Source organism: Ambystoma mexicanum, chromosome 14 (genome assembly GCF_040938575.1).
Source record: "Ambystoma mexicanum isolate Mex_15411 chromosome 14, UKY_AmexF1_1, whole genome shotgun sequence".
Lineage (NCBI taxonomy): Eukaryota > Metazoa > Chordata > Amphibia > Caudata > Ambystomatidae > Ambystoma > Ambystoma mexicanum.
In genome coordinates this window covers 238,459,860-238,473,770 of record NC_090940.1, presented here as the reverse complement: position 1 = coordinate 238,473,770, position 13,911 = coordinate 238,459,860, and positions in this window count along the sequence as shown.

Here is a 13,911-nt window from a genome sequence, read left to right as displayed (position 1 = left end):
TCACATTAAAATGTTTTTTTGCACCTGAAGAGTACTGACAAATAGTGGGCAAAGGTATTATAAAAATGCATTAGAAAACATTTCTGTTCATTTTTGACTACTTGCCATCTAGTGGATTGCTTCTATGACTTACCCTTCAAAACCGATTGCAAACAATGTACTGTAAAATGCACTAGTTTACTGTTTTAGCCCGTATTTAAAAAAAAAACATTTCTTGAGGGGGTAGAACCACCTCTCTGCATAAACACTACATAATTAGTTCAGGCTCCTCATTCGTCCGGGGGCAGAACAAACCCCCTTCCCTCTGCAGGCTCCCCTTGGGTTGGGCCCTACTGCATTAGTTCCAAGCCTCACTTGAGACAATCCTGGCTACGCCTCTGCTTACAACTTTACCAGTTTAAGGATGAACTCCTGGCAGAGCCATCTCAGCCTTTCATCATGTTCAGTATTGCCATTACATTTGGTAATATTACCGCAGTGGTTGGAAGTACCATGTAAGAGAACAACTCAGTTGCAGACTTCTCCTAGTTTCCTCTACTGACAAAGAGCAACCCTCTGTCGCTATCCAATCTCACAGACATTGTGTACTAATGTCTTTTTTTTTTCATTTGAACGTGAGATTATTGAATTTCAGTTCACTTTTTTGGAGTGGAAGCCAGCATATTCCAAGCCTGCAAATCAAAAGAAGTCTATGCTTAAAATACAGAGAATAAACAATTTTTGTGACTAAAAAACGTAAGTGAATTGTTAGATAAAATTGACAGGTAGAATTACCATATCCCCTGTTTTTCAAGTCTGTGAATAAAAAAAAGCAAGATGAAGCATCAATTGTATAAAAGTACAATCCTGGATATATGGAATTGTGGTAGGAACTTTGGGAGATGTTGACAGAAAATGAAATTACTATCCTCATGTATAATAATACTTCTGAGTTCTGCGACTGCAACATCAATATTTATTTATTCATTTATTGAGCATTTGTTAGGTGGCTATGCAACAAAATGGTGTTTCAATGTGCCACAAGGCAAAGTGGGGAGGGAGCAAGGCTAGAGAATTTCAATGGCAAAAACAGAAAATATACAGTGATGGTCCTACTAGGCCTTGTGGCATTCCGAAGTGCAAGTGCAGTGAAGAGAAGTGCATGAGATAGGAATGGTGGAGGGAGGGAGAAAGGAATGGACAAGTGCTGTTGGGGGCCCAGAAGGCAAGTGCCAAGGGGAGCCAAGGTAGAAGGCCTCAGGATAAGTGCTAGGGTGGACGAATCCCAGAATGGGATGCAGAGCCGACAGGCAAGGGGCCAGCAAGGGCAATGCTTAGGGAGGGGAGGTGCTGGTGATGACTCGGTAGGAGGCCTGGTATCCTGTGAGATTCCTAGGGTCCAGACCTCCAGTTTCTGCAGCAGAGGGATGATTAACAAGGAATGGAAAGAGGTAGAGAAATAGGTAGAGAAAAGCAGAGTTTTGAGAAGTTTCCAGAACTTAAGGAGGTCCGGCTCAAGTCTGAGAGGGGCAGGAGGCTGTTACCGAGGGAGGCACCAGCCGACGAGAGAGACCTGCCCCCTACTCTCTGCTTGGAGAAGCATTTGACAATCAGAGAGTTGGAGTTAAAGGAGCAGGGGGCTCTAGCAGGGGAGTATTTAGGGAGGAAAAGTTGGAGATGGCATGGTCCCAGACTTCAGAAAGCCTTGTGGATGATGCAGAGTGTCTTGAATTTGATCCTTGCAGCCATGGAGCCAGTGGAGAGATTTTAGGACTGGAGAGATACGGTTCCTGGGCTTGAGGCCAAGGTAAGTCTTGCAGCCTTATTGTCAAAACACGGTTATTGTGTGGCGTATGAATAGATCCGCACCCAAGTACCAGTCAGAGAGAATAATCTCACTCACTAACCAATCTTTGGGGCCACAGGTGGCTGGAAAAATGGCACGAGGTCTCCGAAGGCTGAAAAGGAAACAAAAATGGGAAAGTAACCAAACAGGATTGGTCAAGTTAAATGCGGAATGAATCAAGTTTGAATAATGACCAACCCAAAGGGAGACTGTCACTGGTGCTGAAGTAGAAAGTAAGACCAAAGCTCCTGCAGTGCAGGAGGCGCTCTTCCCACCCAACGTCGTGCACACGGGGTAAGCCGGTGGTTCCAGCAGCCAGAGGGGCCCATGGGAGATGGAGAGCAGGGCACACCACCAGCTGAGCAAGGGAAACCAGTTACAAGGCCAGTAATAGCAGTGATAACAACCCGGATGCGTGAGTACCAAGAGGCAGTTCAAAGGCAGTCCATAGAACGGTCCGTGTTCAAACCAGGAAGCAGTTCAAAAACAAGTCCAAGGGCAAAATCCAATTAACGTAATCCAAATAGCAGAGCAGAGAGGTCCAACAGGCCAGGTAATCCAAGAAGCAAGAACTAATCAAGTAACAAGAAAACGCCACACGCCGGCCAAAGACACAGCTGAGAAGCAGCATGTGTGGTGTTGTGAGCGTATTCATGCTGATCATCCAGGCAACAGATCACGTGACCTCTTACGTGCCCTGAACGGTACTGCAGGCACTCTACAAGTGTCCTGCAGTTTCCATGGCAACCACCAATGAGCCCACGGCAAGGACTGCAACTGTGATGGTCTCCGTTGCTTCCGACCAAACCTTTTAGGGTGTGTGGTGCTATGGGGGAGTGCATCTGGGCCAGCGTTGACTCAGAGCCAGCGAAGGTAAGCCGGTTCAGTGGGTGCAGCGTGGATGAATGCATGACACTTATTCTGGATTAGCTGAAGGCACCCTAGGGAGAAAAGAATGAGATTGAGGAAGAGGCTGTTGCAGTAGTCCAGCCTATACAGGATCAGAGCTCTGGAGACATTGAGCTTCTGGGGAAAGGTGAGGAAAGGGAGAATGCCTCTGACGGGGTGAAGCTGGAAGTGGGCCTTCTTGGCAAGGTCCAACATGTGAGGGGTGAAGGAGAGAGTGGAGTCGAAGATGACCCCAAGGTTTTTGGCCTCACAAGATGAAGGGGTTAGAAGGTCCAAGGAGGGCGGCCAGAGGGTAGGAAGAAAACAGGGCGCAGTTGTCCCAATGGGAATGATCTCTATTTTACTGGTATTAAGACAGAAATCATTAGCCGCACACCATGTCTGAATGATGTCAGGCACTCTGAGAGGAGGAAGGGGAGGTGGTAGAGGGAAGTTTGAAGGAGAGCTGTGCGTTATCGGCATAACAATGGAAATGAGGAGACAAGGAGGAGATTAGGTGAGCACGAGGGGTGAGATAGATATTGAAGAGCCACAGCGACAGGATAGAGCCCTCGGGGATGCCACTGGTAGAGAATGAGGTAGTAGTGAAGAAAGAGCCCAGTTGCAACTGGGAGGGGCGGTTAGTAGGGAAAGAGGTTAGCTATTGCAGTGGCCGGTCTGTGATGGGACGGGTATCACAGAGTCATTGTATGAGAATAGAATGGTTGACCATGTCAAAGGCAGAGGAGAGGTTGAGGAGAATGAGAACAGCAGGAGAGTTAGAGTCAAGATTTGCGAGAATGTCTTCACAGATGTTCAGGAGAGCAGTTTCCGTGCCTCTGGATGCCCGGAATCCAGATTGATGGTGATGGAGGCAACCAACAAGTTCAGTGTGGAAGGGTAAATTGGGGGAGGACCAGCTACTCCAAGAGTTTACCCAGGAAGGGGGTAATGGAGATGGGGCGATAGTTAGCCAGGCAGGAGAGGTCAGCAGACAGCTTTTTAAAAAGAGAGGGTGCACAAGAGAGTTCTTGAGGGATCAAGGGAAAGAGCCAGTGGCAAAGGAGTGGTTACAGAAGTCAGAAAGAGCTGGGGAAAGAGAGGAGATGTTGTCCTTAATGGTTCTAGAAGAGCTGGGGAGCATATGTTTGGAGGATGCTTTCATAGAGCAGCTTTTCAGAGACCTCATCAGGTGCTATGGGCAGAAGGTAGGAAAGTGTGAAGGGAAGGGGGGCAAGAGAGCAGGGGCAGGGATGGGGGTTGGATGGTGGAGAGTGAGGACAGAATATCCTGGGTTTTAGATGTGAAATTGGATAACAGAAACATTTAAAAGGTGCAAGTGCAATTTGTTGTGTTATTAGCAGCAGAGCAAGAATTGCCCTAGTGCCCATACTACTCGTTTCAATGGATGTTTCTGCCAAGGCAATCTTTTCCGTAGTGCTAATACTGTGCCTGTTTAACACTAGGCAAACACTATCGTGGTGCAGAAATGTGTTAAAAGAATGCATATTTTGCACCAGAGCGGCTTTTGGCTTTGTATCTATAAATTGCACATGGCGGAGTAGCGGAGAGTGTCAGTCTTGCTGCCTGTTACTGCAAGTCTCTTGTTCCTGTCTTCAGTTTCACCCGCAGAGGAGGCGTGTGTTAGAGACCCTTCAAAGCCTCATTCACTCTGCAGAGCAGACGCAGAGTGGTGGAGAGGGGCAGTCTTGCAGTCATGCCAGGCAAGACTTCAAAGATGGCCCACCTGCCGGATCCGTCGCTACCTTCAGAAGTAGATGCTGGACGTCGCCTGAGGAGCTCTCGCTCCCGTACGGATCTGCCAATTGACTCAGTGGAGCCACAGCAACAACACAAAACCTTCAGCTACCCTATTCCTGTCGAGGAGAGCTCTGAGAGACATGTGAGTATGGAATGTACCAAACTCGCTCTTCCCGTTGACTTCAGTGAAATCCCCATTGATTTAACACAGTGTAATAAAGCTTTTGCTAACAATAATAATGAACAATCCCACAAGCAAAGACCAACCTTGATCGAACACTGTGTGTCCACCCTAGCGGAGCAGTCTCTCCCGGCCTCCGTGCAAACTCCTGCTTGTCCTGCCCTGCCTGGAGCTCCACCACCCTCCGGAGGCGGTCAGCGTCGAGCTCTGTGGCTCTGCCAGCGGTCATGATGGCCACGCGGGGTGAAGTTGGCTCCCCGTCTGGGGCTCCAAGACGAGGCCCCGCCCATGTGGGTGGTGCGACTGGGACCCCGGCCGGAGGCTTGGGGGAGTATGGTGCAGACCCCCCCGGTGTGGGGCCCTCGGGGTCTGCCTCGCGGCACACTTTGGGTGGCGCATGTGCCGAGGCAGTTGAAAAGACACAGTGCTTTCAGCCGCTGGCCCGCCTACTTCCTCATTAACTGTGAAAGCTTTGATTCATGTAAATCCAGCAAATACTCATTCTATTGACTCTAATAGATCAGTTATAAGTGATGCCAAAGCGACACCTGATCAAATTCATGAAGAAGATGATCTAAGTGACTTCTTAAATAAAAAAAAAAAAGACCAAGGAATGGTAGAGACTTTACTCAAGAACCTGAGGTCATGTACCAAAATTCTAAAAAACAGCTAAACCACCTATGGGGGTAAGGCCCACTCAGAAGCCCGGTAATAATAAAAGACCTTGCTGTACAGGCCCAAATTCAACAAGAAAAAACACAAAAGAAATTATTATCTGACTTCTTCTGTAAGCATTCTAAGGCTATCGAAGAAAAATGCCAAGAATTTACGGATGCTGAGATGCTCGAAGCAGTGCATGATAACACGCCACCATGCAAGGAGAGCAAGCTAGCTACTACAACCCGGAAGTCCACTTTACCACCACATCGACGACGCGACCAACTCAACCTGACAACAAACAAGGCCAAATGGCAGTTCATTGAAGAAACGCCGGCCATCTTCGTTCCACCCACAAGTGCCTCCCCACCCTCTGGGAAAGAACTGGCTAGAAGCCATTCCCTCACAAACCTTCCAACATCCCCAAAGACCACAAAAGAGGTAGGAGGCCTAGACCCTCCAGAGTGTTTAAAACCAGAAGATCTCAATTATAGTAACACTGATATACAATACAACCTACAAGAAACAAGGCTGACAACCTGTGCACAGAGGTCACTAAGTCTCTCACGAGGACAAATCCGAGAATCAAACCTTCCTTAAAGACCTTACCTTATGTAAGGAACATGGCCCAAAGCCATGATGACCAAGGAGCCCTTGATGGCAAATAGGAGTCATATATCAGACATCAACCCGCCAAAGTATGGCTCCAAGGTATTAAATGTGATCCCCCATGACACTGAGATTAATGCGCAGAGGAAATTAACACCCCAAAGAAAATTGAGACAAAACCAGAAAATCCATGATACCTCTTTTGAGCCAGTTAACCTTTTGGACTCTGCTGGAAATCCAGTCAACCTCGCCCCAGAAAGAATAAATAAGGCCTTTGACGAAAGTATGGAAAGCTTTTGTGTGAACAATCATACTCACAAAAAGAAAAATAAACCTCTACGTGAGAAACCATTTGACCCTCTTCATATAAATTTAGACCATTACAGCTCGCCTCGAAGAGTTTCCTCAGACCTATCCAGTGCAATGCTTTCCCTAGGAGGCACACCACCAATTTCTCGGTTATCACTTCCAGGAAAGGATAGATTATCTTCCCAAAATTCGACTGCAGCAAGAGAAACACCATCCAAAAAAACGGATATGTGCACATTGATGTCGGAAATAACTATCGCTCTAACGCCCTTTACCAAATTGTATGAGACAATCGGGGATGCACTTAAAGATCATACACCGATTCAAGCAACGATGTTAACCAAACTTATCTTCCTTGAAGGGTACATCATGGCGCTTGATTCAAAATCAAAGTCTTCATATTCACCCCTAGATCACCAACCTTCTTTGGCCCTTAACTTACAAGAAGTTATATCGGACTTAAGGACCTCGCCTCATACAGGAAAAGACTTCAAGTCAGAAGGAACACAAATTCTTCCTTTCATTGACCTAACAGCTACAGTGGCTTCACCAACTGCAAAGACTATAACTATAAATTCCATTAAAGGAACTAAACAAACACCTTACGACAAACTACCATTAGAGCCAATTTTCCATCAGCTGGGGACAGTAAAAAATAAAACGACACCATCAACACAGCTTCTAAAAGTCCCAATGGCTTAGTCAATTTCAAAAACAGCACATAAAGATACCCAAGACACCCATATAAAGGGCTTTGAGACAGCCATTCAATCCCCTAGAGAGATAGAAGACTTCTTGGACAATGAAGAGCTGATGAACATCACGCAACACATAACCAATATTACACCTTGTTCTCATTCAGAGACCAAAGAAGTCCCAGCAACCCTAGACATGGCCACACAACCCCCACAACTTAAAAAAGATGATCTTGGTGCCTCAGAATTGCGTTTTCTTACCCTTGAGGATAGGAGATGCCTCTTGGGGGCGAAATGCAACAACAAATCCAAAGATCAGCCACACCATCCAACTAACTTTTCTAAATCACCTAAGAGCCAACGAAACCTAGACGCAGGAAAGCGAAACACAACTAGACGCCATTCGGAGAAGACTGCCCTTAATAGGCGTCCCAGGAAAACTCCAGCGTACTCAGTCGTCGAGCCAAATGAAAGATCCCACCAATCAGTACAAGATAAGGGGTCTTCATGCGTCACCTATAAGTCAAGAACGGACATTTACCACAAAAAGTCCCAAAGAAGTCAACAAACTAGATGGATACTCAGGTTGGAACAGATTACAGGAAATTGTGACAATGTCATCCTTAATAGAAGAGCGGTAATTAACTTATTCCATCACATCCCAAAATTATGATATTTAAAGTCATCAGACTTGCAAATCGTCGACGCAAGCCATCAACATCAAAAGGCTATTTCCCATTTGTACATTATGTCATCCACTGTAAACAACCTTTTTAGAGCAGCGGGGGAAGATCTTCAAATTATGATCTAACTGAATCTTCAGGAAAAATCAGGAAAATCAGACAAATTAAAAGGAGAAAGGACCTGGAAACCCACCGACAGGAAAACTGGCTTAAACCAGCTTATCTTGACCACCAGATACCACCTAAGAAAAAAGAGAATCCTTCAGCGGGCACCTCAACCCGCTCCATTTACCATCACCAAAAACCTATGGTTCTGAGGCCAAAGGCACCTGCTCAGTCTTCTAACCCCACTCACAATAGTACCCAAAAAGTAAACGAGAAAGCGCCCAAGAAATCCTACTCAAACCCAGGAATTAAACACTAAGAGAACTTCGAAAAGTTTAAGAAACATCCAGAATGACATTCGCCCTACTACGACAAGACCACAATCAGGTCTCTCACTTCAGTTTATGTGGTCATGGCTTCCGAAAGCCTTAACCATCCAACGTCAAACATAGCCACTCAAGACTATAGAGCATAATCCTGTGAACGACTTCCGACTGGCAATCGACCAAGAATCAATTAAGTTGTGCTCATGGAACACACGGGGATTTCAGCACTTAACGGTCCTGGGGGTCATAAAATTGGGCGACTACGACATCATATGCCTTCAGGAGACTTGGCTCACCCAAAGCCCCACTTTGGATGGCTACGAGATCAATACAGTTACAGCTAAAAAAGGTATTATAGGACGCCCCACTCAGGGGTTACTAACTGCAGTTCGAAATGGATGTGGCCTTACCTGCGTCCAAAAACCTAAAGAAAACCAATCCATGCTGGTGGTAAAGCTAAACTGGGCTATAGCCAATATAGAGAAAAAGATGCCCTTTCAAAGTTGGTTATAAATATTAACGCCTATTGGAACCCCGCTACTACCGAACCAGCAAAATTCCTCAATATGATAGAGACTGAAACTGATTGGATTCAAGCAACCTACCAGGCTGACCACATCGCAATATGTGGTGCCTTAAACATCAACTGCCTGGAAAAAAACGATGACAGAAAAGGGAACTCCAAGAAATCACCTACTGATCTGAGAGCTATTCAATGGACGAAACTGATGAAATCAAGGGACTTTTTTCACCTTGATTCAGTTTTCCCCGATCCCAACAGACTACCTTCCTGCGAACTAGCAGGTTCCCAATTCACGATTGATCATATTTTCGTGACAAGACCGCTATTGTAATTAACAACGGCCTTTGATGTGGTGAGGATGCTTGCCAGCGACCACAATCTCCTGCAAACTACTTGGTCCTCCAGACCCCAAACCTATAAAAAATGATATCCCACCTTGAGTGAAACAACCAAAGAACAAGACTCAGAATGACTGAAAGGGCTATCAGATCTTTCACAGAAGATTACAGTGACTTTAAAAACAGCAAAGGCCATGTTGAGGTGGATTACACACTGTTATTAAATACTTACAAAGCCACATCATGGAAGAAGAAGACAGCTAATTGACAACAAAAACATGTCTTTGACAAGTTGGTGGCTGATAAAAGGCGTGATTTAAGGAAGATCAGAAGACAGGCAAAACAATTAGATCCTAGGACTGCCTCAAGTACCATTTCTGAGGCACAAAGAGCCTACAAAGCATGGTTGAGGGCCCACCGGGCCATATTATACCAACAAGACGCTGAAAACATCCTCAAAGCCATTAATGGCAATCATGCCAGATACTTATGGTCCCTACTCCACTCAACATCGGTTGGAGCATTACCATCTCAACATAATGGAATAGGTGAATCAACATGGGAGACTTACTTTAAGAGCCTATTCCAACTTCCAAAGTTTTCTCAAGAGGACAAAGTCAGACGTGATTCCCCATGGATATGGCTGGATAATAAAGATGACATCTTTAATTTAATAAGAAAACTGAAAGTCTCACATGCTCCTGGACCAGACGGTATAAAAAACCTTGGCCCTCATTCCGAGTCGGGCGGTAGGGGATACCAGGCACCGGTAAGGGGACCGGTGCCGGTAATCCCCTACCGCCCGATTCTGAGGTCCCCTAATGGGATCCGTAAGGTACGTTTGGTCAGACCAAACGTACCTTACGGGTCCCGTTAGGGGACCACGGCGCAAATAACAGGCTTGCCATCCGCGAGACCGTTATTTGCGCCCTCCCCATTCCCATTGAGCCCTATGTGGGCTCAAATGGGAATGGGGAATGGTTTGTTCAATGGGGACTTACCGGTCCCTCCAGGGTCGGAATGGACCGGTAAATCCCCATTAAACAACGCCAGAGGCGGTACCGGTATGGGAGGCAGCCATGGAACTAATTGCTCCATGGCTACCACCATACTCGGAATGAGGGCCCTTGACTTGAAAACCCATCCTGAAGCCTGGTCATCTCTTCTAGGTACGATCTTCAAATGATACGCGGATCTAAAAACTATCCTGCCATCATGGAACTCAGCAAACATAGTTCCTATATATAAAAAGGGAAACAGGGCTGATCCTGCTAACTATAGCCCAATTGCCCTTTTGGATCCGATAGGCAAAGTCTTTGGATCACTGCTTCTCCAACATTTTACATCATGGGCCACCAACGCCCCCTGTCAAGATAATTTCCAACAGGGTTTAAAAAGAACCTCAGTACAAACGCAAATATACTCTGCTTGAGTATTTTGAAAAGTAAGGTCCTTGAAGGAAGCCCTAGAATATTCTTCGCCTTCACCGACCTTAGCCAGGCGTTCGACCGAGTTGATCGTTTCAGATTGTGGCGGAAACTCTCTTGCTGGAAGTGCCCAATCGAAATACTGGAGCCAATAAAAGCCCTGTACTCCAATACTACAATGCAACTTCGCCTGAACCAGCAAGGGACACTCTCAGCAGAGATCAACACAGCCAGAGGTGTGAAACAGGGCTGCCCTTTTGCCCCGGCTTTGTTTTGGGCCTATCTAGGTGATTTTCAAGAGTCAGAAAAGCTAATACGATCCTTTCCACCAAAAATTGGTGGCAAACAGATCAGTCGTCTGCTGTATGCAGACGACTTGATCCTCCTAGAGCACACTCCAATAGGCTTGTAATGTCAACTCAATAACCTACAGCAACATATGGCAGAAAACAACTTGACTATCAACGAAGAGAAAACAAAAATGATGGTAATCGAAAAAACAACTAAGAAGAACGTAAAGATCACTCTTTGTCTGGGTACTGCCATAGTTGAAAGAGTCTGCAACTTTAAGTACTTAGGTGTCACTCTGGACAGTACTGGGAAAGAAAAAGCTATGCAAGAGGTTCTTTACGATAAAACGAAAAAACTTGCAGCCCAGGGGAAAGCAATTGACACCAAATATGGTCACTACTCGACTATTCCGGTCAGAGAATTCTATAAAAAGAAGGTCATACCATCCCTAATTTACGGTTCAGACGCCATGCCCAATATTCCTCCTGAGCTATGGCCTAAACTTGTCGTCTTTAGGACACCATCCGCCACCTACTTTTGACTTATCCGGCGACACGAGAGATTCACTTCTTATATCGGAATGGCACCATCTCTAACTTCAACCTTATGGATGAGGAGAACTATTGGCAAAAACTGATTGGAGGTGACAGACCTGCATGGTTATTGGCCACTGTGAACATCATGCAACACATTGTCAAAGTCATGCTTCCATCGCATACTTCGACTTAGCAACTTTAGCTACAAAACAACGCTTGAATGTATGGTCTCTTAATACAGCGAGAAAAAAAAACACTAAAGAAATTCTACATGTCAACACAAATTGGACGATTTGATTCGATTGTTTTAGAAACAGACACGATTCGTTATATTTCTTCTATTTTGTAAAAATCCTTTTAGGATTAAACACAAAAAAAATTTAAACATTTCACATGTCCACTTGCACTGGTTCAAAGGTACTGCAAGCAATCCCCTGGAAGTCATATTTTAAACTCTGTGCCATCTATGGAAGACTTTGACTACCCGACACCTACTTTTGGAAGCTTTTTAGGCTTTTCTTGACATAAAACCGACCTAAAGGCGCTTACCTGAAGCCCTGTGTGTGCATTTTAGCATATAACATCTGTGTTGCTGGCTCACACGTTACCGCTTGGGCTCTAACATGGGGCATTTCCTTTGCAAACTTGAAATCTGGCAGGGCAGACTGAGTCCTTTATCCCTCTCAGGTGGAAACACTGAGCACCATTACATTGGGTAGTTTTAGCAGCTGTTATTACAGTGCCTAGAAATGGGAGGAATCAAGGAGGAAACACTTAATAAAAACATGATAAATGATACCAAGTATGTTATTTTTTCATCTACTTGTCGCCCTTGAAGGTAATTGTTTTCAGGCACTCTATATGGTTTTATTTTTTAAAAAAAAATGTTTTCGCTGAAAGTGAACATTTCTAATTTCCTTAAACTAGCGAAACTTCACATTTTAGTTTCGCAAACATTAGAGAAAACTGAAACATAATTTTGCTATAGCGGAAGAAACCTTAAATGTAAGTGGGCCTAATATAAAAATGTGTATGGGAGAAACTCAACTTCAAAATGCCCCGTGATGTCAGGTGGATTAGGAAAGGCGATTAACTCAGCACTGAATTAGGGGGAGGGATGAATTCGCTCAGGGTTTTGAAGATTAGGGCTTGGCAATGAATTTACTGCTAGTCGACTCAGGCAGTCAGCGTAGGGCTCACGAGCAGAAATAATGGCGACCAATCCCGTCCAACCAGAGTGGACCTGACCCGCATCCTTTTGAATCTCACTGATGGGGAGAATCAAATGTTTCTGGAAGCACAAGTAGAGAACATAGTTCTAGTCTAATCAAGGCATGTCCTTGTATTGCACTGCTCCAGTGCATACCTTTCCATTGCCCTTTTACGACTGGACAAGGGCGTCGCTAGGTCTGGAAAAGATCCGGGGCTATGCTAATATCGGGACTGTTGGGACTTGGGGCTAGCTAGCCTTTTGGTTGTAGCCCCTGAGCTTCTATACGGGACGACAACCAAAAGACCCGGGGTTATAGCCCCACCAGCCCCTCCTAGCAACACCTTTGGGACTGGACATTTGTATGCATTTTTCAGAACACTCTGTAGTGACAGTCTCACATTTTGACACCTCCCTGAGGTGCAACAAAACAGGCAAAGTAGGTACCACCCAGAATGAGTAAATCGAGTCATAGGGCCTCATTCTGAGTAGGGCGCAAAGGAATACCGGGCACCGTTAAGGACATCGGTGCCAGTAAACCCTTTGCACCCTACTACGAGGTCCCATTGCGGCCCCGGCCTTAACGCCTGCTTTTACCAGGCGTTATGGCCGGGATCCGCAAAGGGTCTTCAGAGCTAATAACGGTACCGTAATTTACGGTACCGTTATTAGCACCCTCCCCATTCGCATTGAGCCCTAGGGGGCTCAAATGGGAATGGGGATTAACATTTTCAATGGGGACTTACCGGTCCCACAAAGGTCGGACTAGACCGCTAAGTCCCCATTGAACGAGGGCGGACACAGTACCGGTAATGGTGCTAGTCATGGTGCTAATAGCGCCATGACTAACACCAACCTCGGAATGAGGCCCAAACTCTGCTGGTGTATAGTTAAGTCGTTGAATTTTCGGTGCACTCCAGCCCCACAACCGCACATTGTGGTCCTACATAATTAATTAGAAACCCAGGGAAACCCTCCGTGGTGCTGTCGGCACCCTTGCAGTAAATATTGCTACATCCCCTAACTTCTATTCCAAATAGGTGCAGGGGAATGCAACTATTTCCTGCGAATATCTAAAAGTGTTCCATATGTGGATTCAGGGCGCGCTTTGAAACGGTCAAAAACACCCCCTCATTGGCAAACACGTGCCAGGGGTGCAAAAAAGGGCATCTGAAACTGCACATCTCTGATGCACACCTTGTACACCTTTTGATAATGGGACACATGTATCTCGGGGGGGGGGGAATGATGAGAAGCGAAAGTAGTGTGGCGATGAGTAAAAGTTGTATTCACTACTCATCCCTGTACTTCAGCATAGCAATAGTCATTTCGTCTCAGAGACAGAGAGGCGGGCGGTGGGGAGGTGGCGTGGGCCAATGATAGATCTGAACAAAAGAAGAAGACATTTAAAGAATGGCTAGCCACCCCACAGGAAGGCAATATGCAGGGGTAGCAGTGGGACATGGGCTATCGAGCAGAGTGTGGGCTGCAATGTTTAGAAGTTTGTTGAAGGGGCAGAGCAGGGAAGGAGGACCAGGAGGAGCAGG